Source organism: Ceratotherium simum, chromosome 36 (assembly GCF_057802395.1).
Source record: "Ceratotherium simum simum isolate JZ-2026a chromosome 36, ASM5780239v1, whole genome shotgun sequence".
Classification (NCBI taxonomy): Eukaryota; Metazoa; Chordata; class Mammalia; order Perissodactyla; family Rhinocerotidae; genus Ceratotherium; species Ceratotherium simum.
The window spans coordinates 4,641,337-4,666,887 of record NC_141935.1 but is presented as its reverse complement, the minus strand read 5'-3'; the positions used below and the strand labels follow the sequence as shown (position 1 = coordinate 4,666,887).

At 43.2% G+C, this 25,551-nt stretch overlaps 1 protein-coding gene and 1 pseudogene across 3 annotated transcripts in view; one reads left to right on the top strand and one right to left on the bottom strand.

The window, feature by feature from the left end:
- Nucleotides 1-797: 797 nt before the first annotated feature.
- Nucleotides 798-1,257, bottom strand: LOC101405630 (large ribosomal subunit protein eL36-like; annotated as a pseudogene). The gene is made up of 2 exons (XR_015549998.1): nucleotides 1,008-1,257; nucleotides 798-928 (listed from the first exon to the last, which is right to left on the bottom strand). The product of XR_015549998.1 is annotated as a large ribosomal subunit protein eL36-like (transcript).
- Nucleotides 1,258-4,471: 3,214 nt separating this feature from the next.
- Nucleotides 4,472-25,551, top strand: part of NEK7 (NIMA related kinase 7) — a 147,756-nt gene continuing 126,676 nt past the window's right edge. For both annotated transcript variants that reach the window (XM_087424342.1, XM_087424341.1), the window contains exon 1: nucleotides 4,472-4,700. The gene's annotated coding sequence lies outside the window, so the exon portion shown is untranslated. The remainder of the gene's footprint in view (nucleotides 4,701-25,551) is intronic.

The window sequence follows — 25,551 nt, the reverse complement described above, 5'->3', positions numbered from 1 at the left end:
ATCATCAGTCGAGGGACATTTAGGTTGCTTCCACTTCTTGGCTATGGTGAATAACGCTGCAATGAACATAGGGGTGCATAAGCTTCTTTGGATTGTTGATTTCAGGCTCGTTGGATAGATTCCCAGTAGTGGGATAGCTGGATCACAGGGTATTTCTATTTTTAATTCTTTGAGGAATCTCCACACCGTTTTCCACAGAGGCTGCACCAGTTTGCATTCCCCCCAGCTGTGTATGAGTGTTCCTGTTTCTCCACATCCTCTCCAACATTTGTTTTTTTTTGTCTTGGTGATTATACCCATTCTAATGGGCGAGAGGTGATATCTTAGTGTTGTTTTGATTTGCATTTCCCTGATGATTAGTGATGTTGAACATCTTTTCATGTGCCTATTCACCATCTGTATATCTTCTTTGGAGAAGTGTCTGTTCATTTCCTCAGCCCATTTTTTGATCGGGTTGTTTATTTTTTTGTTGTTGAGTTGTGTGAGTTCTTTATATATTATGGAGATCAACCCCTTGTCAGATGTATGTTTTGCAAATATTTAAAGGAGACGTATTTTTAATATTACTTTATCATCCTTCATCATCAGGAAAATATTTTTCTAGCAAGCTTAGCTCCTTACAGAGAAGTTGCATTTACACTGAACCTGGTATGTAACATCTGACCTGGGTTAGCCTGTGGATAAAAAAAGATTTTGACAATCAATACTACCTCTGATTTTTATTTTTAATTGTGTGGGTCAGGAAAGCTACATGAATAACAAAACATGAAGACTTGGTGTAAACCAAGGTGTTTTTTTTTTTTTCTGGAAAGCTTTTATTGCGCACACAGGGCAGGGCTCAGTCCTTCTTGGCCGCCGCCTTCCTCATGGCCGCCAGCACGTTGCTCAGCTCCTCGCGCTTCCTCTTGGCGCGGATGTGCGTGCCCACCTGCGGGCGAGCGGCGCCGTGAGCGTGAGCCCGGGCGCCCCCCGACCCCCGCCCCCGCCCCGGGACGGCCGGCCCCTACCCTCTTCTTGATGAACTTGAGGGCGCGCTTGTCCTTGGAGACCTTGGCAGCTCCATGGCGCGCCGCTCGTCCGGGGCGAAGCCGCACGCCTCCCGGATCATGTCCCGCACGAACTTGGTGTGCTTGGTGAGGCGCCCGCGGCGGCGGCTGTGTCTCGGCTTGCTCACGTTCTTGGTCACCTTGTGGCCCTTGTTGAGGCCCACGGCCATGGGGTAGCGCAGGGCCATGGCTGCTGTTCTTCAATGGCTGCCGCGGCCGTAAACCAAGGTTTTAAATGTAATAATCAAATACCATTTGCAGTAAAGTTAATCTGATAGTTGACGGTATGTATTGCATGGTAATTAGGTATAAACACTGAGTAGCTCACATGAAGAACTGTAATTAACGCGTTTTGTGGAGCCAAACAAGCATTTTTGGAGCAAGCTTGGTGGAGGGATGAATAGAAGACTAGTTACTGCTGGACTCTGTTCTAATGATCCTTGGGAGGAGAGGGGCCTCTTTGGCCAGACCTTTCTGCTTTTCCATTAGCATTTGCTCTATGCTAGCATTTGCTTTGATGCTGAAAGCTGTGCCAACAGTATTTCAAATACCAGCAGGGTCACCCATGGCGGACAGGTTTCAGCAGAGCTTCCAGACTAAGACAGACTAGGAAGGACCTGGACATGCACTTCGGAAAAAATTGGCCATGAAACCCTATGAATAGCAGCCGAGCATTGTCCGATATAGCGCTGGAAGGTGAAAGACAGGGCAGGGTTCCACTCTGCTGTGCACAGGGTCACTAGGAGTTGGAATCCACTCAATGGCACTAACAAGGGGCCAGTGGCTGGGGACAACCCTCCCTATTTACCAGCTAGGTGATAAAAAGTCACAAAGAGAAAGTGCAGTGGATTGAGTTCTGACAGTCTTCACAACCTTGAAAACACTCTACTACTATTTCACTGTAGCATCGTAGTCTTTTAAGATGAAGAAATAGGACACATATGGATTATTTCAACACTTTGGGCACCATCTAGCCACTGATAGGATACTTCCTAGACTTTGCTGCCACTAGGGCTTCATGAATTCATTTTGATCCATGTGCCTACCAGTGTTCATAAGGTATGTAAGTTTTCCTTATACCAATGAGCTATCTGGTCTGTAGACGAATCTGAAGTTTACTTAAACTGTGCTGTTTTATTGATTATCTATCTATCTATCTATCTATCATCTATCATCTTTCTACATCTTCTATAAGGTAGAACAAAAGATAGTTTAAAAAAACCCTTAATCATGCCCCTGGTATTGAGTTAAAATGTCTTCACTCTGGCAATGTCTTGTTATTTTTCCTACAAGTTGTGCCTGTATATGACTCAGGTGACACCGTTCTCATTTGACTGACTGATTTTGATTTGGGGTGAGCTGACAGAACGATCTGGCTCAAATGCCAACGTCATTGGCTTCACTCTTGCCTCCATTCTTACCCCACATCCAATCCATCGGTAAATCCTGTTGGTTCTCTCTTAGAAATATATCTGAAATCTGATGATTCTTATCACCTCCACTGTTAGCACAATGGTCTAAATCATCAATATCCTTTACCTGACCGTTATGATAGTCTCCTAACTGTTCTAATTGTTCCTACCCTGCAGTCTATTCTCCACAGCACAGCTATTCTCTCTCAACCAAGTCCGAATGGGTCACTCCTCCAATGGCTCTCCATTTTATTCAGAATAAATTCTAAAAGTTACAAGGTTCTACATTTATCCCTTTCCCCCTCTTCCGATCTCTTCTGCTACTGCTCTCCCTTTGCTCACTGGATTTTAGCTACCCTGGCCTCCTGGCTATACCTCAAAGGTGCCAAGCCCACTTCCACTCAGGATGTTTGCATTTGCTGTTGGGCAAAGTGCTCTGCTCTGCCCCTGACACGTGGCTCATCTCCTCATTTCCTTCAGGTCTCTGCTCAAACTGTCAGAGAGGCCTCCCCAGATAAACATATTTCAAATAGCATCCTCCCTTCCCATGACTCCCTACCCCGCTTTATTTTTGTATGAATCACCATCTGACATTGTATGTATTTATTGGCTTATTATTATTATTGTTGCCTTTGCTACTGCAATGTAAGCTCCAGGAGAGCAGGGACTTTGTATCGTGGTGAACTGTTGTATCCTCATTCCTTAGAACAGTGCCTAGCACATTTATTATTACTTCTTGAGCCACCAGAATAACATCTCCTCTTGAGATCTTGAATTATTTTCTCTCTAAAAATAAACTTTTCAAATCTTAATTCCATAGCTTTAACATTTTAAGCATTTGAGCTATAATCTACTCATTCTTGGACTGAATCCCTTTGGTAGGGAAGCAGACTAGTGAAGACCTAGGAGTAATAACTATTTAATGAGCCCTTCTTATGTCCCGGGCCCTACTGCTAAAGCACTTTGCTTTGTCTCTCTCTTTTTTTTTTTTTTTGCTGAGGAAGACTGGCCCTGGGCTAATATCCGTGCCCATCTTCCTCCACTTTATATGGGATGCCGCCACAGCATGGCTTCCCAAGCAATGCGTTGGTGCGCGCCAGGGGTTCTGAACCAGGGAACCCGGGGCAGCCACAGCAGAGCACGTTCACTTAACCGCTTGCGCCACCAGGCTGGCCCCTGTCTCATTTAATTTTAACCGTCCAGGAGATGCCTATTATTACTGTTGTCCTTTTACAGACTAAGAGACTGATACTTGGAGGAGGTGAAATAACTGGACGCCAGGTCACAGAGCTAACAATCACTGTTAACCATTGAGCTGAGATTACAATCAAGGCGTGGTTGACTCCATACTGCCTCCTAGCTGTCTCCTCCAGTAATGCATGTCCCGTTATTGGAAGTAGTGAAGCCAAAGGATTCAAAGCATTCCAAACTGCAAAAAGTTCCGTCTACTAGGGTTCTGGGATATGGATATATCTATATGTATTTTGGATAAATAATAAATTATATTCCCCCCAAAGATTCTCAGGTAGTTCACCTTTCGGAAACGTCCTAAAAGCCATTGTCCTTTTTGCTGGGACTCTTACTTTAACGCAAGGTTCGCCAGAAGTAAACTACTTAGTAAAAGAGGATGGGTTGAAAACGCTGTGATCCAGAAGGAAGAGGACGTCACCGATTCGGCTTACCGCTTGCAAGTGAGGGTATTTAAGTATAAAAGGAGGGGAACAGGGCGGAGGGGGCAGAGCGGTGTGCCCCGCACCACGCTAGGCCTGACGGCGGGAAGAAATCTGCCGGGGGCGGCTCCTATATAGCCGCTTCGCTCCAGCGGGGCAGCCGCGGGGCTCCCTCTGCACCCCAGGGAGCCGTGTGGGCGCGGGGAGGCGGCGCGGCGAGGGCAGGGCGCGGGGCGGGGCCTGCACGGGGCGGGGCCTGCGCCCGCCCCGCCCCTCTCCTCGGGGATGCCGGGATGTTTACACTGCGGACTGCCGCGGCCGCGGGAGGAGGAGCAGGAGCCGCGGGAGGATGGGCTGCCGCTAGGCTCGCAGTCGGGACGCGCCGGGCCGAGCGCAGGGTGGGTGCCCGCGCCTGCAGCGTCCGCGGGGGCGGCGCGGCGGGAGGTGGCGATCGGCTCCGGGCCTCGCAGCCACAGCCCCCGGCCCAGCGGGCCTTTTCACGGCGCCGCCTGGCCGAGCCGCCCGCCCGCCTGGCCTCGCGGGCAGGAGAACGGAAAACTCCTAACTTCTTGGTGAGTGGCGCGGGGGTCCCGGGCGCGGGGGCTCGGGCGGCCGGGCCGGGCGGGGCTGCCTGCGGTAGCCGGGCGGGGAGGGGAGGTCGGGACCGCGCGGGCGGCCTCGGGGTCCCCCCGCCCGGGGAGTGGGGCGGGGCGCGCGCGCTCCAGTGGGGTGGGGGTTCCGGTGCTGTCGGGGGCAGCGGTGGCAGCGGGCGGCAGGACCTTGGCGCCCGGCACGGGCTGGGGGCCCGAGGCCGCCCTGGGCGCCGCGGTAACTAAGAAACTCCGTGGCCACGGCGGCGGCGGCGGCGGCAACAGGTCTTTGGATTCAGGACCGGAGGAACTTGGACGAAGTCCCGCCTCCCGGCGATGCTCATTGGCTGCGTCGGTTATTTATCCGTCGCGGATTGGCTAGGTTTGGCTGTCAGGATTCGGCAGCAGCCAGATTTAGGACTAAGAGTGAAGTTCTCTGGGAGTGAGTGGATGGTGGGAGCCGTCCAGATAGCGGAGAATCTGAAGTGAGGTGAGGAGTCCGGGCAGGGGGACCGTCCTGTCGGAAAATGAGCTTTAGTGAGACTCTGTCAGGATGAGGAAATGTCGGAGAGAGGGATTGAAGGCAAAGCGAACATTGCGGGTGATGGTGGCGATGGAAAAGAGAGAAATAGAACATTGAGGCCAGAGCCAGAGAGACGAAGGGGAGCCCAAAGGGAAAAGGAGAAAAGTGAGAGGACCACGTTGCCGCAGGACAGCGTCAGGAAGCGAACACAACCTAGAGGATGCTGCAGTGATCTAAGGAACTCCTGCTATATAGAGTAGGCCTTGGGAGCTGTATCAAACAGATGAATCGTGTTCTCCCATGGCTGTAGTCCTTGTTAGGGATAAATACTAAAAATATACTGATCTTACAGTAAGATATGCTTCCATCCTTGAGTAGTTCTGGTGGTGGAACTGAAAGTCAGAGACGTATTACAGAAATGAAATGATTTTCCTCCTCCTTTTAAGGATGCAGTTGAAAAAATCAAATGTCCATAGTGTGTAGAGCACTGTGTACCCGTCATAATTAGAACCACTGTTCCGAGTTCCTCCTCCAAGGAATTTGCAGTTTCGAGAAGTATGCACACTCCCTGCAGGCAACAGCCGTGTGTCTTGTCAGGTTGCATTACGGAATATGTGTGTGATAAATCTTTTCTGGGCAGGAGCTTCAGCTGCTGCGGGTGTGGTCGAAGAATGGCATAGTACTTTCGCTCAAAAAGCTTATGGTACGTTTGGACCACCTGACAAACACTGGGAACGGTGGATAGTTAAGAGATACAGTTAACCCTGTGATGCTTTTTGGCAACTCTTGCTGAATGGATTTTTGGCTGTAACACTTGGTGAAGGCCAATGCTCTTAAAACGGTTAACTTAAACTTAAGCAGTTATTTCATTCACAGAGAAAGGAGTTCTCTGCTACCCTGGGAGACCCAGTGTACAGCTTGCCGCACTCCTAAGACCGCAGCATCCTCTATTTGGGAGGACTGGAAGCTTGCTGGGCTGGGGGGAGATGTTGGAGCTTTGAAAAACTCTGCCTCTTGGAGGAGTCACAGAGGCAGAAGGTATGGGGACGGGGAGAGGAGGGCCGGCGAAATAAAAGCGAAGGAGCCCCAGGTGGAGGCTGGTGGCTTTCTCACGGGGTGGGGGAAGCCCGGGGACCCGCCGGGAGGCGCGGGCCTGAGATTCCGCTCTCGGGCGGGAGGCCCCGCCCCCGAAGGACTGACGGGCGCCGCAGCCAATGCGCGGTGTGGACGGCGCGGCTGCCGCTCGAAGGGCGGTACTTCCTGCCGGCCCGGGCTGAGAAGGGCGCGATGTTCCTCCGGAGGGATGTCTGCGGGCGGCCCAGGGGGCCTCGTGGGACCGTGACGTGAAAATGCAGGGGCGAAGCTCTAGTTTCCTCTGACCCCTCGTCCGTGCCTCGTTCCCAATTCAGCTGCACCTCAGACTCGCCGCTTCGATTGAAACTTGGCAGTTGTTAAGAAACGAAGCCGGTCAGCAAACTAAAGGTTGTCCGAGCGACTGTCTGATGGGGGTTTTCCTCTGAAATGGCCTGAAAATGGAAACCAAGAAATGTCAGAATCCAAGTCGTTAAGCGTTTTCCCAATTACCTGGGAATCTTTCTGCGGTTAAAAATCTGTCTCAATTTAAGAAGACGACTGTCACTTGAGTGCAGACAGACTCGTATGATCTGAACCAATCTTCAGGTTTCCATATTTAGATCCTACCTGTGGCCCGTCCATTCGTTTCCCCACTTCCACATTTTCCTGGCTGGACACTTCCAAGAGCTCGTTTGCAGCCCAGGAAAACAGCGTGCACTCCCAAGAATGAAGAAGCCACGTCTGGGATGAGGACGGCTTCCTGGGGGAGGGGGGTGGCGGCGGCTGGTGTAATGAACAGACCCGAATAGTAATAGTCAGAATTGTGGTTTTAAATGACCAGGAGTGCAGCGATAGTTTACGTAAATCAGTGTTTAACCTCATCCTCCCGTCTCCATCATCTTCAGGCGGTTGCAGTTGACAGCTGGGCTCTGATTTCTTGCAAACATTGAAGTATTCTCAACTTTTGGGCATTTACTAAAATGTAGATTTCTTTTTTTTCACTCAAATATTTGGTGGACTGAGGCATCCTTAGATCCTTTTACAGCCTTTCTAGAATCTGTCACTATTTTCCTAGGAACTGTGTGGTTTTAAAACGTATCTCTAGACTATTACCAGTGTAGCCACCATTCAGGACATCTGGAGAGGAGAGAATAGTGATTATTTAAAGGCAGTTTTGGAAAAACAGTTGCTTAATTAGAGAGTAAGTTTCAAATTTCCTTTCTGGTTTAGTTTCCTTTGATTTTCTTTTTAAATAGGCTTTGGTATTTAAAAAATGTACAGTGTAGCTGCAGCTATGCAAGGCAGCACTCTGACCACATTCCTGGTTTCATTCAAATTAAAATATTTGTCCCTTCAAGTATTTGCTCAAGAGTTATGTGGGTAGGTATTTTAGTACATTATATATAAAATATGGCAGCAAACTTAGTATAATCCTTGAGTGTCTTGGCAATGATATGTGTGATGACTCCTCTGAATTGCTTTATCAGTGATGACTTTATGAGCATTTCTATAAATATATAGCAAGATCTTTTAAGAAGCATTTCTTCATATTTTTGAATGTTTCAATTTAATTTCTCCTCTCATTTTTATAGGGAATATGGGTGAATAACATTTGGTTATGTAATTGTAATTAAATACATTTATTTGCAGGATATAATGGCAGTTCAGAATTTTTAAACTTATTCATAAAACTGGTGTAGAACTATTCACTTTTAGAGTTGTAAAACTTGGAAGGTGCTGATTCCTCTTATGGTGATTAATATTTTGATTATCTCTATATGTTATATATCTTTACAAAATATTTTTTTGTTCTAAAGAACACACTTAGAGAATGTATTTCGTGGTTTTTAGTGGGTGGTGGAAATGAGAAGGACAGGTGGTCGTGAAAGCATTCCTTAGTTTTTCCAGCAGGCTAACTTCTTTTCTTAACTTTTGTCAAAATAACAGCTCTGTCACACTGTTTACATAATGAACTTATACAGTGAGCTATTTTATAGTTGCTGTCCAAAGTGTTAATCAGAACAGAATATAAATGAACGGAACTTATTGAATTGGTCTGTAAAAAAGAAATACATGTTTTTGTTGCTTAATGGAAATAGACCTTTCTGTAAATTTTGCCATTGGTCTTCTCTTGATAGTCACTGTAAAAGTAGTTAAGGGCAACTTTTTCATTCTAGGTTGCTTTTTTATAGAACAGGGGTCTGCAAACTTTTTCTCTAAAGGGCCAGATAGTAAATATTTCTGGCTTTATGAGCCATGTGGGTTCTGCCATAGGTACTGCCGTTGTAGCCATGGTGAATACCTCAACAGGTGGGTGTGGCTGTGTTCCAATAAAACTTTATTTATACAAACAGGCTGGACCCCCCCCCCCCCCCCCCGAAGATAATACCAAAGGTCTAAATAGGATTATAGGTCAGTGATGTTTGGGTTGACATGGATTTTCCACAGCAGTGTTTTTTATATAACTTTTTTTGGTCCTTAGACCCGTGTGACAATCTCTTGATCTTTTTCAATCCCCTCAGAATAATGCCCAGTTATTCATTACCAAATTTTGTGTTTCATTTCAGAGATTTCATAAACGTATGAACTGCTTTTCGGTTTATCTACTTTTTCAGGGTTTTCCACCATTCTTTGCCTCTGGGGGATCCGGCCCCTGTTCTGTGACATTGAATGAATGTGCACCTCTCTCCAGCTTCCTCCTTCTTACTAAACCGAGATGGAATCTGATGTCAGACGTTTATCTTTGCTTGGCTGGTTGGTGACACTTGAATGTGAATGTGTTTTGATGTGTTTCTCTAACTAGTAGTTTTCATTTTAAGCCCACTGGAATGACTGCCTTTATTGCTTCTAGAGAGAATTTCTGGCATGAGCAAGAAGGGTGGAAGATGTTTTTTGTTTTTAAGAAAACTTGACTGTCTTTTATAGAAGACTTTTTTCCAGTAGAAGAAACACTGGAAAGGGCTCTGTTTGTGGGGAGGACCTACAGTCAGGACGTGTGTGGCCTGGGGTATGTGTGTGGGGGTACCTCTTCCCTTTGCTGTGAGAACTAGCTGTAGGCTGACCTGGGTGCAGCTGCTGAGAAGCAGTAGAATGGGATAGTAAAGGCAACAGCTTTGAAGTTACACAGTTGAATTGCCCAGCCCCAGCCAGGAGTGGGTTCTGGGTGTGCCGGAATATTGACCCTGGGCTGGTCAGATGGGGCCTGGGGCATTCAGAGCTTCCAGGCTCGTTGCCACCAGCTACAATCAGCCTCTTCTCTTTGTCTGACCCTGCTGCACAAATATTATCATTTTCTGTGTTTACCACGATGTGAAAAAGATAAGTCCCAGGTTTGTCTCCTACTTTATGACCTTAGTCGGGTTACTTCATTTGTTTGGACCACAGTTTTCTCAGCTCAGGAAAGATTGCTTTGAGGAGTAAGTGAAGACATCTTTGTAAAAGTTTGGTAGGAGGCTCAGTAAGTGTTAGTTTCATTTCACCCATTTCTCTGTTCTTAGGACCTTCGGCCATGGGAACCGTCTCCTGTTCACAGTTTCTTCTGATGACAGGCCCTATTGCCCACTCTGCCCCAGCCCAGCTTGTCTGAACAGGATCCTCCCTAGCTCCACTGCCATTTCTACTTTCTCAGCTTGAATTCTGCTCCTTCCTCTTTGCCCTCTGATTTCCCTATTCATAATTGAACGGTTCCCACATTTGAGTTAGTGTTTTTATGATTCCTTTTGGAGGCGAGGAGAGGCGGTAGCCCTTAGTTCCTCAGGTAGAAAAAACCATAAGAGGCTTGGGTGCTTATATTTTGGACAGCAAAAAATGAGAGTTGCAGAAAGATCCATAAATACTGATTTAAAAATGGCAAAATTAAAAATATTCTTTCTAGAGGCCAGTCCGGTGGCGCAAGCGGTTAAGTACGAGGGCTCCACTGCGGCAGCCTGGGGTTCGCCGGTTCGGATCCCGGGTGCACACTGACGCACCGCTTGGGAAGCCATGCTGTGGCGGCGTCCCATATAAAGTGGAGGAAGATGGGCATGGATGTTAGCCCAGGGCCAGTCTTCCTCAGCAAAAAAGAGGAGGATTGGCATTGGATGTTAGCTCAGGGCTGATCATCCTCAGCAAAAAGAGGAGGATTGGCAGATGTTAGCACAGAGCTGATCTACCTCAAAAAAAAAAAAAATTCGTTCTAGTATGCTTACAATTCTGTTTCATTTTTTTATTGTTGAAATATTTTCCACATATTTACCTGGCAGATTACTGTAATTTTTGTCATGGTTGTAACCATAACAAAACCACATATCCTCTCTTATATTATGATTGGGAAATAGAATAGATATATTTATGAAAAATTGTTATAGTTCCAAAGCGTAAGGAATTGCACATCTTCCATTGCTTTTTATATGTAACCCCTGGATCCTGTAGTAAAATAATGTGATGTGTTTGCATATTGTCAAGAAGACACCCAGAGCTGGACACTAGGTAATTTATTATAGGCAAATAGCATGTCCTTATTCCAAACAGTTTATTTCTAGGCATAATTTGTTATTCACCAAATATGGGTAAATTGAAAGATATTATACAAGAAGAATGCATATTGATGGATTGATTTTTATGGAAAGAAATTGATGTTTTATTCTCAATTTCTTATGACAATCTACAGATTTACTTCCTTTGTTTTCTTTACAGTCTTTGGTGTTAGAAAACATTTAGAAAAGTATGGTGAGATATTCAGTGACAACTGGCATTTCTTAACATTTTCAACATACATCTGAAATAAAGTTTTAATAAAGTTTCTACATTTGGTGAATTTTTCATTGTAGAATGGCATTTTTTTTTTTTGTAGACTTTTTCTTTTTTTTTTTTAGTTTTATTTATTTATTTATTTTCCCCCCAAAGCCCCAGTAGATAGTTGTACGTCATAGTTGCACATCCTTCTAGTTGCTGTATGTGGGACACGGCCTCAGCATGGCCGGAGAAGCGGTGCGTCGGTGCGCGCCCGGGATCCGAACCCGGGCCGCCAGCATCGGAGTGCGAGCACTCAACCGCTAAGCCACGGGGCCGGCCCTAGAATGGCATATTGTTTTCAACTTCACTTTGTTATTTTATGACCTGGAGTGTTTAAAATATCAGCTGTTGATGAAGAGTTGTATTTTCTTCAGCAATTCTCCCATTACTCTTCTAATCCTTCTCTCTTTTTTTTAAGTAGGAAGGAATTTATTACATTGTATTTAATAGTATTTGATGACTGGGAGGGAGTTTGAGCTTCCAGCAAAGTTCCTGGTGCCAGGCCACCGAAGGAGTTGCTGCCTCTTTGTGATGAGACTTCACAGCCACTGCGCTGGTCGGGACACAGCCACAATAAGGAAGTTGCTGTTTGGGGGCCGCAGAACCAGACCTTGACTGCTGTGGTCCAGGAAATGGATGCTTTCAGCCCTGGCTCTTAACACCTGTGTTAGTTCCTACGGCTGCCCCAACAAATGACCACAAACTGCGTGGGTTAAAACAAGAGAAATTTATTCTCTCACAGTTCTGAAGGTCAGAAATCAGGGATCAAGGTGTCCACAGGGCTGTGCTCTCTGTGAAGACTCTAGGAAGAATGTGTTCCATGCCTTTGTCTTAGCTTCCGGTGTTGGCAGCAGTCCCTGATGGTCCTTGGCTTGTAGACGAATCACTCCAGTCTCTGCCTCTGTCACGTGGTGTCCTTCCTGTGTGTCTCTGTCTGCCTCTCTCCTCTTCTTATAAGGACACCAGTCATACTGGATTAGGGCCGCCTAATGACCTCATTTTTACCTCTAATCACTCTTAGACTTAAAATTTACCAGCGAAGTCTCCACTTCTCCTTTTAGATTCTTTACCGTACAAAAAGTTTTTAGACTTCTGATCTCTTTATTCTGTTCTGAGCAGAACATCTTAAGGCTGTTCGGAGCTTGTACCTAAGAGGCAAAGGCGCCCAGGCTATCCTTTCCATATGTCACCTGCAGTTACTGTTCTGTTGCTGCCACAAAACAGCTGTTCCAAAATCTAGTTTTCTGTTTACCGTTATCATCTTGTAGTTTCCCTCAGGAGACCTTAAGTGTGCAATTCACTAAATCAAAAACTTTCAGAAGTAGAAGGAAACTTATGAATTGTCTGAACTGGCCTTTTCATTTAATGTGAGAGTAAACTGAAACCCAAGGTTGGAAACTTGCTAATCCATGTTCCTCTAGAATCCTTAACAGTCACTGTTGCCTTGTGTGTTACCCTTGTAATATTCTGGATAGTAGGCACAGTGTTTTGTTTTTTTCCCCACTTCTGAATTAGCAGAATCTTGCTCTGTTTGTGGCACATGCTCAACAGGCTTGCTGATAGAATGATGACATTCTACCTCTGATTGCACATCTAAGAGCCTTGATTCAAGTTGGTGAATATTTGAGTGCCCAGTTGTGCACTGAGGAAGTATTTCTCTAAAATAAGGAACATCGGGCTGTGTTACTATATCCTCACTCTGAAATAGGCTCAAAGAAGAAGAAACTATGATTATGGAGGTTAGTCCCAGGAAGGAGCCCTTAGTTAGAAGCAGTAGATAGGATAGGAAGGGCCAGAAAGTTCACAGGTGGTCACAGGTTGTCTGGTCAATATTTCATAAATACATATTTCATTATATTAGACGCCTTGATTCATAAGAGCCAGGCTTCATTGTGTGTTAGTCATTTTAGTATATCGCAAATAACTTACAGTCCCCCTTCCTTCTTGTGTGTTTGCCTGAAGTGTTTGGCGACCCCACTGACTGGTTTCTCCCTCTAGTTTCTTCTCTCACTGTGATTCAGAGATCATTATTGGCTGGGTTTCCTTCATCTGGAGCCATGCCTCTCTTAGAAGTTGGTTCTCGTTTGTGTGGTTATTATACACGTTCCCTGTTTCAGTGAAAATCCTACCTTGCAAAGGAGAATGATTAGAGATAAATCAAATCAAATCAAAACGGTTTATTTCATGACTCCTTGAAATAGTTATATCTCTTTGTACGTTGAAAATAATTTTTACAAAATTTGTATAGCTGTTCAAGACTATATAGGTGACCTTTTTGCCATTAGCAAGATAAGTTGTATTTTCATAGCATTTGTCTTATTACTCTGTTTCTCAGACTCTGGTCCTCAGAATGCCTGCGTCAGAGATTCTGATTTGATAAGTGTGTGCATTGGCATTTTAAAACAAGAACCCCAGGTGATTTTTATACACAGATTGGGAAAGCTGCTGCTCTGTGATGGGAACCTACATTTACAGTCAGTCCTGAAGGTGACGCTAACGCAGCTCTTCTTCAGGCCGCACTAAGAAGTGCCAGGTGGTCTTTTTAAAAAATATTTTTTAAATTTAAAAATTGTTTATTGATGAGAGTCCGTTCCTACTGCTGACATCACTTCTGGCTTCTGGGCAGCCCTTTGGAGGAGCTTATGCCTGACACCCAGACTCCTCTAGCGCCGGTAACCAGTGTCCCAGCACAAATGGGGGATAGGTGTTACTGACATCACTGTTATTAATCAATTAAAGTAAATTGGATAAAGAAGTGTAAATATTTTGTAAGTAACAACTGAATAAGAACAGACGAGAAAATTCCCCTTCAAACTAGCGAAAGAAAGTCGTGCACCTGAGTGTTAACTTTTAGTTCAGTTAGTGCGCTGCTTACGCTGCGTGCTCTTCTCACCATTTTTGGCATTTCTAAGGTATTTCTCTCAGCAGGGTGTGAAAGCTCGCCACTTCCCTTACCCTGAGAGGCTTTGCTCTGTGCTCACGGGCACAGCTCTTTGCCTCGCACTCGGGTTCGGCGTCTGGTCCCCACTGCCTGAGTCCTGCCTGCGGTTCTCCGTCTTGCTCCTGGGCTGGGCTGCACCCCCCTTTCCTGTGTTACACGTCTGGCCGTGCTGCCAGGTGTTCAGGAACGTCACGCTGAGCCGATGAGTAACCTGTTCCTTTTCCATGACTGTCTTGTTTCCATTGATAACAAGGGCTTGGTGCTGAAGTCCCTGTTAACTTCCCTCCTTGTCCGTAGGTACAGGCCTTTGCATGCAAGTATGTTCTCGAGTCAAGAAAGCCTACTCGGTTGTTTTAAAACGACTTTCTATAAGTGGTTTTTTTTTTGTTTTTTTTTTTTACTTTTTTCTCTGATTTGAAGTTTATAATTAGTCCAGGCCATTTTTGTTTATGACCATTCCTATCCCCTACCCTTTTTTTTTTTTTTTGATATAATAATGAGAGACAGCTTGACATAGAAGGTTTTGAAGTTCTGGATGAAGTCCAGGTGTTCATTTTTATATCTTTCAAATGCCAAACCTGAGGCTGACACTTAGTGTGAGCTAAATTCATAGATACAGGATGCAGTGTGAGAGTGGTGTGTTTGGCCTAGGAGCGAGCATCGATAGTGTGATTAATGGTCCAGATGATGATGAACAGGAGTCTGGGCTGTGATGACGTACTAATGAAGGCGAGTTAGGAAAGGCTGGGGATCCTTGTCTCCCAGGTGTGGTCCCTGGCGGGGCAGTGCTGCCGTTCCGAGGCCCTTTTTGTTCACGGGGTGGAGTGTCCTCTGAATGTCAGCATTTGCACAGTAAGACAGGAACATCCATTGTTCTTCCATGTCAACTTTGTGGGGTATTTGCATATCTGCATTTTGAGACTGTTCAAACGGTGATCCAGTTGACTGCACAGCATTTGATGTGAAACTTAGTTTCCCGTCGAGGTGCGCTTCCTCTGAATTTGGAAGGCATGGTTGTCTGAAAGCAGAGGGACAGACTGCAAGATGAGTGATTCTGTGATTCTACTCACTTTAGGATCCTTTTTCCATTTGTTCCTTTCTCCTTTTCTCTGTTTTCCGACTGGGTCCCACCCATTCACAGGTTGAAATTTGGGGGTTGTTGGTAGATAGCAGAAAGTGAGTCAACAGATAATCTAAACAAAGATCTAGCTTTATGCTTTTACCAGCATTTCAGTTTGATTAGTTGCAGAAGATGGGAGCACAGGAATGACGCCCATATTTAATGGCTCTACACTGGGACGCCTGCTTTCAGCCTGACCCTGGTCGAGCTTTCTAGATTCATTTCTTTATATTCCTCTGTATTTTAGTCACATCTGAAAACTCACCATTTTTCGATAAATTTTATACCCTTTCTGGCTTCTCTGCTTTATCTTTATGCTTTTCTCACTGCTTTTCATGCCTAGTTTTTGCACTTCAACTCTTTGATCACAGTGTATTAAAATCTTCTTCATCCTTTAAGGCTCTGCTTAAATATTATACAGAAAATATAAAGAAATCTTCCTTCTGCTGCTTTAGGCCTTTAGTACTTACTTACTCTCCCCGTGGTTGTGCTTGTCTTAGCTTCCTTTCTGGAATATAAGCTTCTGGAAGATGTGAATCATGTCCTGTACGTATTTGTATTTCCTGCAGGCCTGGGACCATTCTTGTCAGAACTGGCCATTCAGGGAACAGCAGATGACTGCATCCCAGCGGCCCTGTGGGCAGAAGCTCTGGGCACATCGGAGCAGTGAGAGAATGTCCAGAACAATTGAGCACTTGCTTTCAGGGAAGTCTAAGATGAATGCCAGGCACTTGTCCCTGCAAGGCCCCTCGGACGTGGTGTGAGGGAGGTCTTGTGATACAGATAAAGGTCTGATCTGCAAGTGGTCACCGTCGGGCTGTCCAGAGATCTAATCGGAGAGTCGGGGCTTGGTATCTGACTTCTGAATTTTAAGTTCTGAAAGATCTCAGAGTTGGGCAAGATAGGAACCAGTACTAGGAAAAACAGGGGTATGCCAAACATGAACCTGGTGGGAATGGGGAGGGGTGTGGACAATTGAGAGACCAGTTTGACGATTAATATAAATTAGAGGCTTGGGCAACAAGGAACGAAGTAAGAACTAAGTTCTTGCAATTAGAGCGTGAGGTTAAAACAAGACCAGCAGGCAGATGAAATTGATTTGAGGCTGCTTTACTAAACTGTTGACTAAGTATCCTTATATTTCCCTTCCTTAGGGGCTGTCCCACTCCTAGTTCAAGTTAAGTGGTCTGTAAAGGGATAGGAAGCTCTCTGCCCATAAAAGGTGCTTGCTGTATATTTGCTAAATTAATTCTATTTTGATGTTCTAACAGTCCCCTCATGGAGAAAATGTTGAACTGAGTTAAAGAAAGAAATAACTAGCTTAATACTTGAAATTATTACCTTCTTAAGAACAATTACTAATTTGAATTGATGGAAGATTATCATTTGATTTGTGGCCATCAAATTCTGACACAGTGAAAGGTGGTTCCACTTCAAAAAAAGATACATTTTATTTAGTATCTTTTCATAGGTTTCATTGCCAGAAGTTTAAAAGAACAATCACAATGTCAGCAGTTATTTTTAAAAACATTTAAACTACTTATAAAAGGCCTATGCCAAAAGGACCAAAGATACCTTGTGTATCCATGAACTAACAAAGAAACACATAGGAAATTGACCTGGAAAGGTACCCAGAGATTGCATTATCACATCCTTGAATACTGTCCTAAGAAGACTGACCCTCCTCTCCCCGTGGTATGATTGTAAAGAGTTACTTGTATCTTTATGTTTTCAAATTTTGATTTTTTTTCTTTGTGAGGAAGATCAACCCTGAGCTAACATCCACACCAATCCTCCTCTTTTTGCTGAGGAAGACTGGCCCTGGGCTAACATCTGTGCCCATCTTCCTCCACTTTATATGGGACGCCGCCACAGCATGGCCTGACAAGCGGTGCATCGGTGTGCGCCGGGGATCCAAACCCAGGCTGCCAGCAGCGGAGGTCGTTCACTTAACTACTACACGACGCGACTGGCCCTCAAATTTTGCTTTTTATAGCAATAAAAGCTGTCGTGCTTTGATTTCTCTTTATTTGGTTCTTAATTAATGGCCAGTCAGGAACAAGCATCAAAATAGAATCAAGAGTATTATAAAGGAGACCTCAGATAGATTTGTTAAAAAATGTAGTAAGGTAAGTTTGTTTTATGAGATGGATGAAGAAATTAAGTTTAGACTTGAAAATCCAGACTTCAGTGATACTATAGTATACTTTAAAATTACCAACAAAAAGGGTTATTTCTTTTTTTATCGACAGAGCCGCTTTTAGTATCTTTTTCCCCCTTTTTAAAATTTCGGATTGAGTTAAATTTATTTATTTGTTTATCTGCTTATCTACGCAGTTTTTAGAGAAACACTCCCAATGCCTTCTACCCACTTCTACGGAGGTTTTTTTCTTGCTTGAAATCCTTCGATTGTTGTCTTCAGAATAATTTCCAATCCCTTAGTCTCTTAAAAATAGGCTTTGGGGCCTGGCCCCGTGGCTTAGCGGTTAAGTGCGCGCACTCCGCTGCTGGCGGCCCGGGTTCGGATCCTGGGCACGCACCGAGGCACCGCTTCTCCAGCTATGCTGAGGCCACGTCCCACATACAGCAACTAGAAGGATGTGCAGCTATGACATGCAACTATCTACTGGGGCTTTGGGGAAAAATAAAAAAAGGAGGAGGATTGGCAATAGATGTTAGCTCAGAGCCAGTCTTCCTCAGTGAAAAGAGGAGGATTAGCATGGATGTTAGCTCAGGGCTGATCTTCCACACACAAAAAAAAAAGAGAGAGAGAAAAATATGCTTTGGGCCTTGGTTCTTGCCTCTGCTGCATCCCATGCTCCTGTCTTCCTGCACTGCTGGTAGTTCCCTCGCTGTTCCATGCTCTGGTCGGGAACGGCCTCGTCTTTGCCTGGTTAGCTTGTGCACGTTCTGTGAGACTCGCCTCCGCTGTCTTCTCTGCAGGGTCCGGCCTGCTTACTACCTTCCTTTCAGCTCGTTAGCAGTTCCCTGTGACCCTGTCTGTTAGAATATTGTTTCCTTACATTGTACAATATGTCTCCCCTATGAATGACTTGAGGGATCGGAATTGCCGTGGTCCTTTTTGTATTCTCAGCAGGAAAAAATGGCTTAAGGAATGAGTTGAAGATAGGAGAGATGAGGGGTCTAGGGTAGCCCCCTGTTTTGGCAGGGGGACTGAGTAGATGAGAGATGCTTCGTCTCCAGTTCTAGCACCGCCCCCCCCATACACTTTGAGTAGCTGTGGCTCTTTATTGGAGTGGGATAAAAATAAAGAAATTAGAGACCTAACTTTCTTGCAGTTTATGTCTTTCACTAACCATAAAGAGATATAATCTCTCGTTTTAGTGGGATTTTTTCTAATTCTTTTGCAGTTTTGACTCTTCTTTTTAGTCTTTCATAAGCAATAGGAGTATGATCATGAGAGTTAGGAAGAAGAGACTTTGTCCCAACATGGTTTTAGACATCTTCTCATATCTTTATACAAAATATGCTTGCAGCTGGCCTTTCCATGCCATTTTGGTGCTGAGATAGTCATCTAGGTCTTCCCATGCATAGTACCTGCAAATCCAGTGAATATCAAAATGGTATCAATTCCTGCTGTTGGCTAGGGAAGGTGGGAGTTGAAGTACTGTAAGATATGAGGGAATATAGGTTTCGCCTTAGTTATAGATAAAGTTATAGATAAAGTTGTCATAGTGCCTCATTCTGAAGAACAAAGGAGAAGAAATATTGACCAGATCAGCTTAGAATTGAGAGTCCTACTGTTTAAGCAGAGAGTATAGAATAGCTTCCTCAATTCTCATTAAATCTACAGTCATCAAAACTAGCCCAGTTAAAAACAAACAGTGGCTTCTTTGTGTGGTGGAGGAAGATGCCTCTCTCATGTCTAGTTTGTGGTGCTGTAGGATACGCGGGTGACACTGTCTACTAGGCGGTGGATTATCTGTAGCTTGAATGCAGCAGAGAAGTCTGGCCTGGGGTAGAGCTCTGGTGTCTTGGGTATAGAGGGGTGGAATACGTGTGGAAGCAGTTGAGTCTGTCTGGGGAAAGTGTTTTAGGGGTCCTGTTCATCCTGCTCCCTTAAAAGGGCAGTTTCATTAAAAGGCAAATAAATAATTGACAAATACTGGGAGAAACTAAACGTTAACTTGGGTGTTGCCGCCTGACTTTAGCTCTGAGTATAGTATGTAAGGTATTTTTTTGTGAAGACCCGAATGATACCATTTCCATCCTTAAAAAATCTGTGCTTTTAAAGCCTGTTACTGAATTCCATCTTTCTAAGATTTTATTCTTTAGTTAGAGGAATGGATTTTCACAGATTCAGAAGGTTTCTGAAAGCAAAATTTAATAGATATTGATTATGTAATTCCATTTCAAGTGTCTGTAAGTCTATAATCACTATTAATTAGATTTTCAATTTTTTTGTGAGTCCTTTGTATTTAAAGTCTCTTGTAAAATCCTAGATCGCTTTATCAGCATAACATTATGTTTGTTATTCCTACTATTAATTTAAAATAGTAATCCTTATTCTTTGGATAGTATCTTCATAAAATCATAGTTTCACATAATAAGTGTACCAGAGAAAGTACATTTGTTTCTAGTCTATGTTTGTATATGTTAAAAGATAGCTGCACGAAGTCTGGCATGATCCTGTAGTCTGTGCGTGAAGGAGCGAGAGAGGGGTGGCAGGATGGTGCAGGTCAGGACTGAAATCCTTTGGCAGAGTTTGGTGAGGAGTTTGCTTAGCAGCTTGCCTCGGTTAACTCTGCACCATCTATTCAAAGATGAGTTCAGTTCTATGACGTCAAGAAGGTAACAGCAATTGAGTTTAGTTTCTCAGAAGGTAAATTTTAAACCAAAATGTAACCGTAATTTACCTTTTTATTAAAAGCTAGGACAGTTTGTGTAACTGTGAGTCAGTGGCTTTTACATACTTGCTTTCTTCCCTCTTTTCTTAATTTTCTCCTAATTTTAATTTGCACTGGGAATCTATGCCCAGTAAAAATGAGATGAAGCAAACCCAGAGATCCACTTATTATTGTTATTACTTTTTTCTGAGGAACACTCGTCCTGTGCTCACATCTGTTGCCAATCTTCCTGTTTTTTTTTTGCTTGAGGAAGATCAGCCCTGAGCTAACATCTTTGTCAGTCTTGCTCTGTTTTTTGTATGTGGGTTGCCACCACAGCATGGTTGGTAAGTGGTGTAAGTCTGAGCCTGGCATCCGAACCAGCGAACCCCGGGCTGCTGAAGCGAAGCATGCGGAACCACTTGGACACGGGCTGGCCCCCCAGAGGTCCACTTATTATTCCTCGTTCTTTTTTTGAGGGTAGAGAGTGGGCAGGAGCAGGGCGAATGCAGTGGTTTTTGCAGAAGTAGAGTAACACACTAGATTTGTCATTGACATTGATTATGTCCTACTAGCCTAGTTCTCCATTAAGTAGACTCTGTTGTGACTAACTCAGATCTTAAGACTGTGATGAGGGCCTGGGTGAGGGTTGGTGAAGGAATTCCCTGGAGGGGACCCCAGGAGAGCTGAGCTGGGGTCATTGCATTACCACTTAGCTCCAGGCCTGTTTCTTGTCTAGTTTTTAGGAGCATCAAAGAAGTAATTGAGAGGAAATCTTGTAGAACTAGTTTATAGTTTACTGTAAGCTGTAATTTGTAAAGAAAAGAGGGTTTTGGAAGTTCAGGAATAATCAATGCATAGAACAGTGGAGTAGGTGTGCATAACGAATGAACAAACAGAGCAGTTAAGTTTTTTTTAATAAGGATAAAATGTAAGATTATGTATTAATTCAGAAAAATCTATTAAACTTTCCCTTTATTTAAATGAGAAGTGTTTTCAGGTTTTTTTTTTTTTGTGATGATTTTTTGGTTAGTGAGTACTTGTTACAGACCAAAGGCTGTTAAAACAAATGACCTTACAATAAGTAATTCATACAAATGAAAGTATTTCCAATTACTAGCCTGTATTCCATAGGGCCTTATCATCTTTGTTATGATAGAATTCACTACTCTAAATTATTTAGTATGAGGAGTTCAGTAGGGTGATTTTTATAGTCAGGTTTGGAAGATGAGTCCAAGCCCTTTGTCTTAGCTCCTCATGTATGTCTGTCTTTCACTGTGGATGGTTATCGTTTGGTTAGCAGAAGTCTTCCAGTGTTACAGCGGAATGAGTAGCTTCATAATCATGTGCTTTTGCCAGGCTTTAGTTGATGCCATGTGAGTAAGCGAATGACATGGCAGGAGTGTAAGGGAAATTGTGTCTGTGCCAGCATCCTTTGCCCACCGTTAACCTAAACAAATAGAAAGTCTGTCCAAAGCTTTTTGGACAATCTTCTTTGAAAGGGCTGTGTAGACTTGTCTTTTACATCCTTGTAGGGAAATTCGTCTGTAAATATACGCAGAAGAAATAATACTCTCTTGCATTTATGTACCACTTAACACTTTTGAGCTGTATTGATACTTTATGCTTGCAGCCGTTTGTTTACAGTAGGAAGCCCCCTGTACTTGTTATTCCAGGATAATAAGGATTTGGGACCTTGCTCTGTCATCGCATACTATGTGCTCCTTATGAACTTTCCTTCAGAGGGGAGTGAACGAGACACAGGGGGGTAACTTGTCTTTAATCATTCAAAAGTAGATGCTCTTGTGAATTTGAACTAGTTAGGTCCTGATTGTTAGACCTATATTCTTGATAACTTCTTGTTTTCTTAATTTGGTTATTCAACAGAGTGTTTATTTGACCTTAATATGTACTGGAGGTAAAAAAAAAAAAAAAAAAAAAAAAAACGTGGAAGAAACAGATTCTGCCCTTAAGTAGTAGTTGCTAGTGTGGTAAATGGGCAGGCCCTCAGATGGACAGATAACTGATTCATTAAAGCATGCTAAGATGAATACATAAAGAGGTATTTTACAAAGGGCTACCTGAGTGCGCAGCATGGCTGGCCAGGCGGACCAACTGGGAGTGTGTTGCAGTAAGATGTGGCACAACCTGTGTCAGAGGCATAGGCGTGAAACAGCGTGACATTTGGAGGAAGTGTAAATGGTTCATTAGAGCCAGAGTATAAGATTTATAAAGGGGAAAGTGCTGGCAAATAAGGAGCAAGTCTAAGAAAAGTGCATTTCATGCCTTAAAGGGTTTTAGGCAGGAGTCTGACATAATTAGATTTTCCGTTTAGGTAGATCATTATGGTGAGTGTATAGAGTAGGAATTATATCCAGAGTTGGGCAGAGCAATTAATAGGTTATAATAGTAGCAAGAATCGTGGGTCTGGGGTAAGCAGCAGAGAGATGTTTGGGAGGTAGAATTAATAGGAGTCGGGGACTTACGTGGAGGTGAGGGAGTCAGAGGGTCTGGGATGACCTAGGAACTATCTGGGATGACTAGGTGTCAGTGCCATTCACTAGGAATGGGAATATGGAGTAGAATGGGTTTGAGCTGTTCAAGATTTTAGACATCTCTGTTTTGGCTGTCAGGCGGAGAGATCCAGTAGAGCTGGAAATGAGATTCTGGAGCTACTGGTTCATAAATCATCAGTAGGTGGGAGGCAGGTTACGTGCCAGCTGAAAATGCATGATTATTGATTTGAATACTCAAGGGACTCACCATTAAAGGAACCCTGAGTGAGAGGGTGAGCACAATCCATTATTGACTATACAGCAAAGATGTATTTTGTGTGCAAATGAAAGAAGCAGATATAATACAGTTTCCTTACCATGCCCTTTATGGTGGTGATTCACGTTGTTAGCTTGATGTAGTCCACACAGGGCCTAGATTAAGTAGTAGCGAATACATACACAGTTCTTAACCAGTAATTGATAAAAGTAAGTCACTGGAACTCGGATCTTCATCCAAGAAATTGGAAGGGATCAAAGTGTTCTCTTTAGTATCACAAAATGCCAGAAGGAATGGAACAGTCACTTGAGAGTTCTGCAGAGAACAAAACAAAGGTTTCTGGCTAAAAAATTGTGTATACAGCTAAATTATTGCTCATGTGATGAAAATGGAATGATATGTTTACATTTTCAAGGGTTGCAGAAAATGTATCACATGTGTGCTCTTTAAAAAAAATTACTTGAGGGCCGGCCCTGTGGCTTGGTGGTTAAGTGCGCGCGCTGCGATGCTGGTGGCCCGGGTTCGGATCCGGGCGCGCATCGAGGCACCGCTTCTCCGTTCATCCTGAGGCCGAGTCCCACATACAGCAACTAGAAGGATGTGCAGCTACGACACACAACTATCCACTGGGGCTTTGGGGGGAAAAAATAAAATAAATAAAATCTTTAAAAAAAATAAATAAAATCTTTAAATTAGGAGATGATATATGTTTGTTTTCTAAATAGCTGAACAAGATTAAAGATTATGGAACGGATGAAAAAAATAAACAGCAAGGAAACGGAAAACAAGATCAGAGAAGACAAGTATCAGTAAAACAATTTACATGCAGTGTATTAAATTTCCTTTTTAAAAGACTGACTCAGACTAAAAAAACAATCCTTGACTGTGTGCTGCTTTCAAAAGATATGCTTAGAACAGATAAACCTAGAAAGGTTAAAAATAAAAAGTAGACCAAGATTTATAAGGAAAATATAACAGAAAAGACAGAAGGATAACAATATGAATTCCAAAGAAGAATTTAGTGAAGAAAAGCACTTAATAAGATAAAGAACAGTTTTTTAAATTGACTTCAGGGTGTAATAACTAATAGACTAACAACTACGGGAGATAAAGTTATATGAGTTGCCTTCACAACAGACTTCTAGGGCCAGTTTTTAAATTCTTACTTTTTAAAATTAAATGAATGGGAACCTTCCAGTTCATGCCCTTGAGTTAGTATATTCTTTTTTTTTTTTTTTTGTGAGGAAGATCAGCCCTGAGCTAACATCCGTGCTAATCCTCCTCTGTTTTTGCTGAGGAAGACCGGCTCTGAGCTAACATCTATTGCCAATCCTCCTCCTTTTTTTCCCCCAAAGCCCCCCAGTAGATAGTTGTACGTCATAGTTGCACATCCTTCTAGTTGCTGTGTGTGGGACACGGCCTCAGCATGGCCGGAGAAGCAGTGCGTTGGTGTGTGCCTGGGATCCGAACCCTGGGCCGCCAGTAGCGGAGCGCGTGCACTTAACCGCTAAGCCACAGGGCCGGCCCGAGTTAGTATATTCTTAATACCAAAAATTGGACCATAGGAAAACATTAGATCAAATGTTGCCGAAGCTGTGTTCAACAGATTACCAGCATTCTCTAAGACATTAATAGAAGTTCTGTGGAAGAATTCTGTGGCTAGACATGTTTAGAAAAATCTGCCTAGGGTACTATTTTGGAGAATCACCCCTGAGAAGTCTAGCCCAGTATTTTGCAGATTCATTTGACCATGGACCCCTCTTTCTTTCTCTCTCTTTTTTTTAGTCATGGAATACCAATTAACAACTATGGAATTCTGGTGTTTTAAAGAGCAGAGTTTGGAAAACACTTGTGAATATTGGTGCACAAATCTGTAATAAAATTAAGAGTAATGGGACAGTTAAAGAGTCATTAATCATGACCAAGGAAGGTTTATCGGAGCATGTAAAGATGGTTTAATAGAAAAGATCTAGTTATATGACTCATTACCTTATTTGGTTCAGTAAGAAAACTTGTATGATAAGCTTGGAGCAGAAAAGCATCTGATATCCATTTGATATCCTCCCTTTTTAATTAAAAAAAATTGGGGATATCATTTGATATGGAATATAGTCAATATCATAATTTATTGCAATTCCTTAGAAATTTGCCCTTATTACTGCTTATCTGCAGTATTTTAAGCTCTTTGAGGGTAGGAAATAAGTTAATTTTGACCTTGTTTTGTCACCCATTCTAATATAGGACCTTGCATTTTAGGCATTCTATAGCTATTTGTTAAATGAAAATGTTATCTGCAAGCATATCCTTATGTAATTTTGAGATTAAAATGGATTTTAGAAAAAAATGATTTTTTCTTTGTGTAAAATATTTTTTTAAGTGTAAATCATACATGATTTTTCAAAATTGAAATAGATACTCTTCAGGATGGGCCTTTATGTTTGCTTTATTCATTTATCCAGTAAGCTTTGAATTCTTAAGATGAATTTAAATTTGGTCTAACAGTTAAATGGCAGGGAATTTATAAAGATTCTTGAACAGTAAAGGAGTATTACAAATACTATTTTTAAAAAGGATTATTCTGTTTTTTTTTATGGCTAAATAATGTTCCATTGCATATGTGTACCACATTTCTTTATCTATTCATCCATCGATGGACACACAGGTTGTTTCCATGTCTTGGCTATTATCGTAAATAATGCTGCTGTGAACATGGGGGCACAGATATCTTTTTGAGTTAGTGTTTTCATTTCTTTTGGATATATTTCCAGAAGTAGAATTGCTGG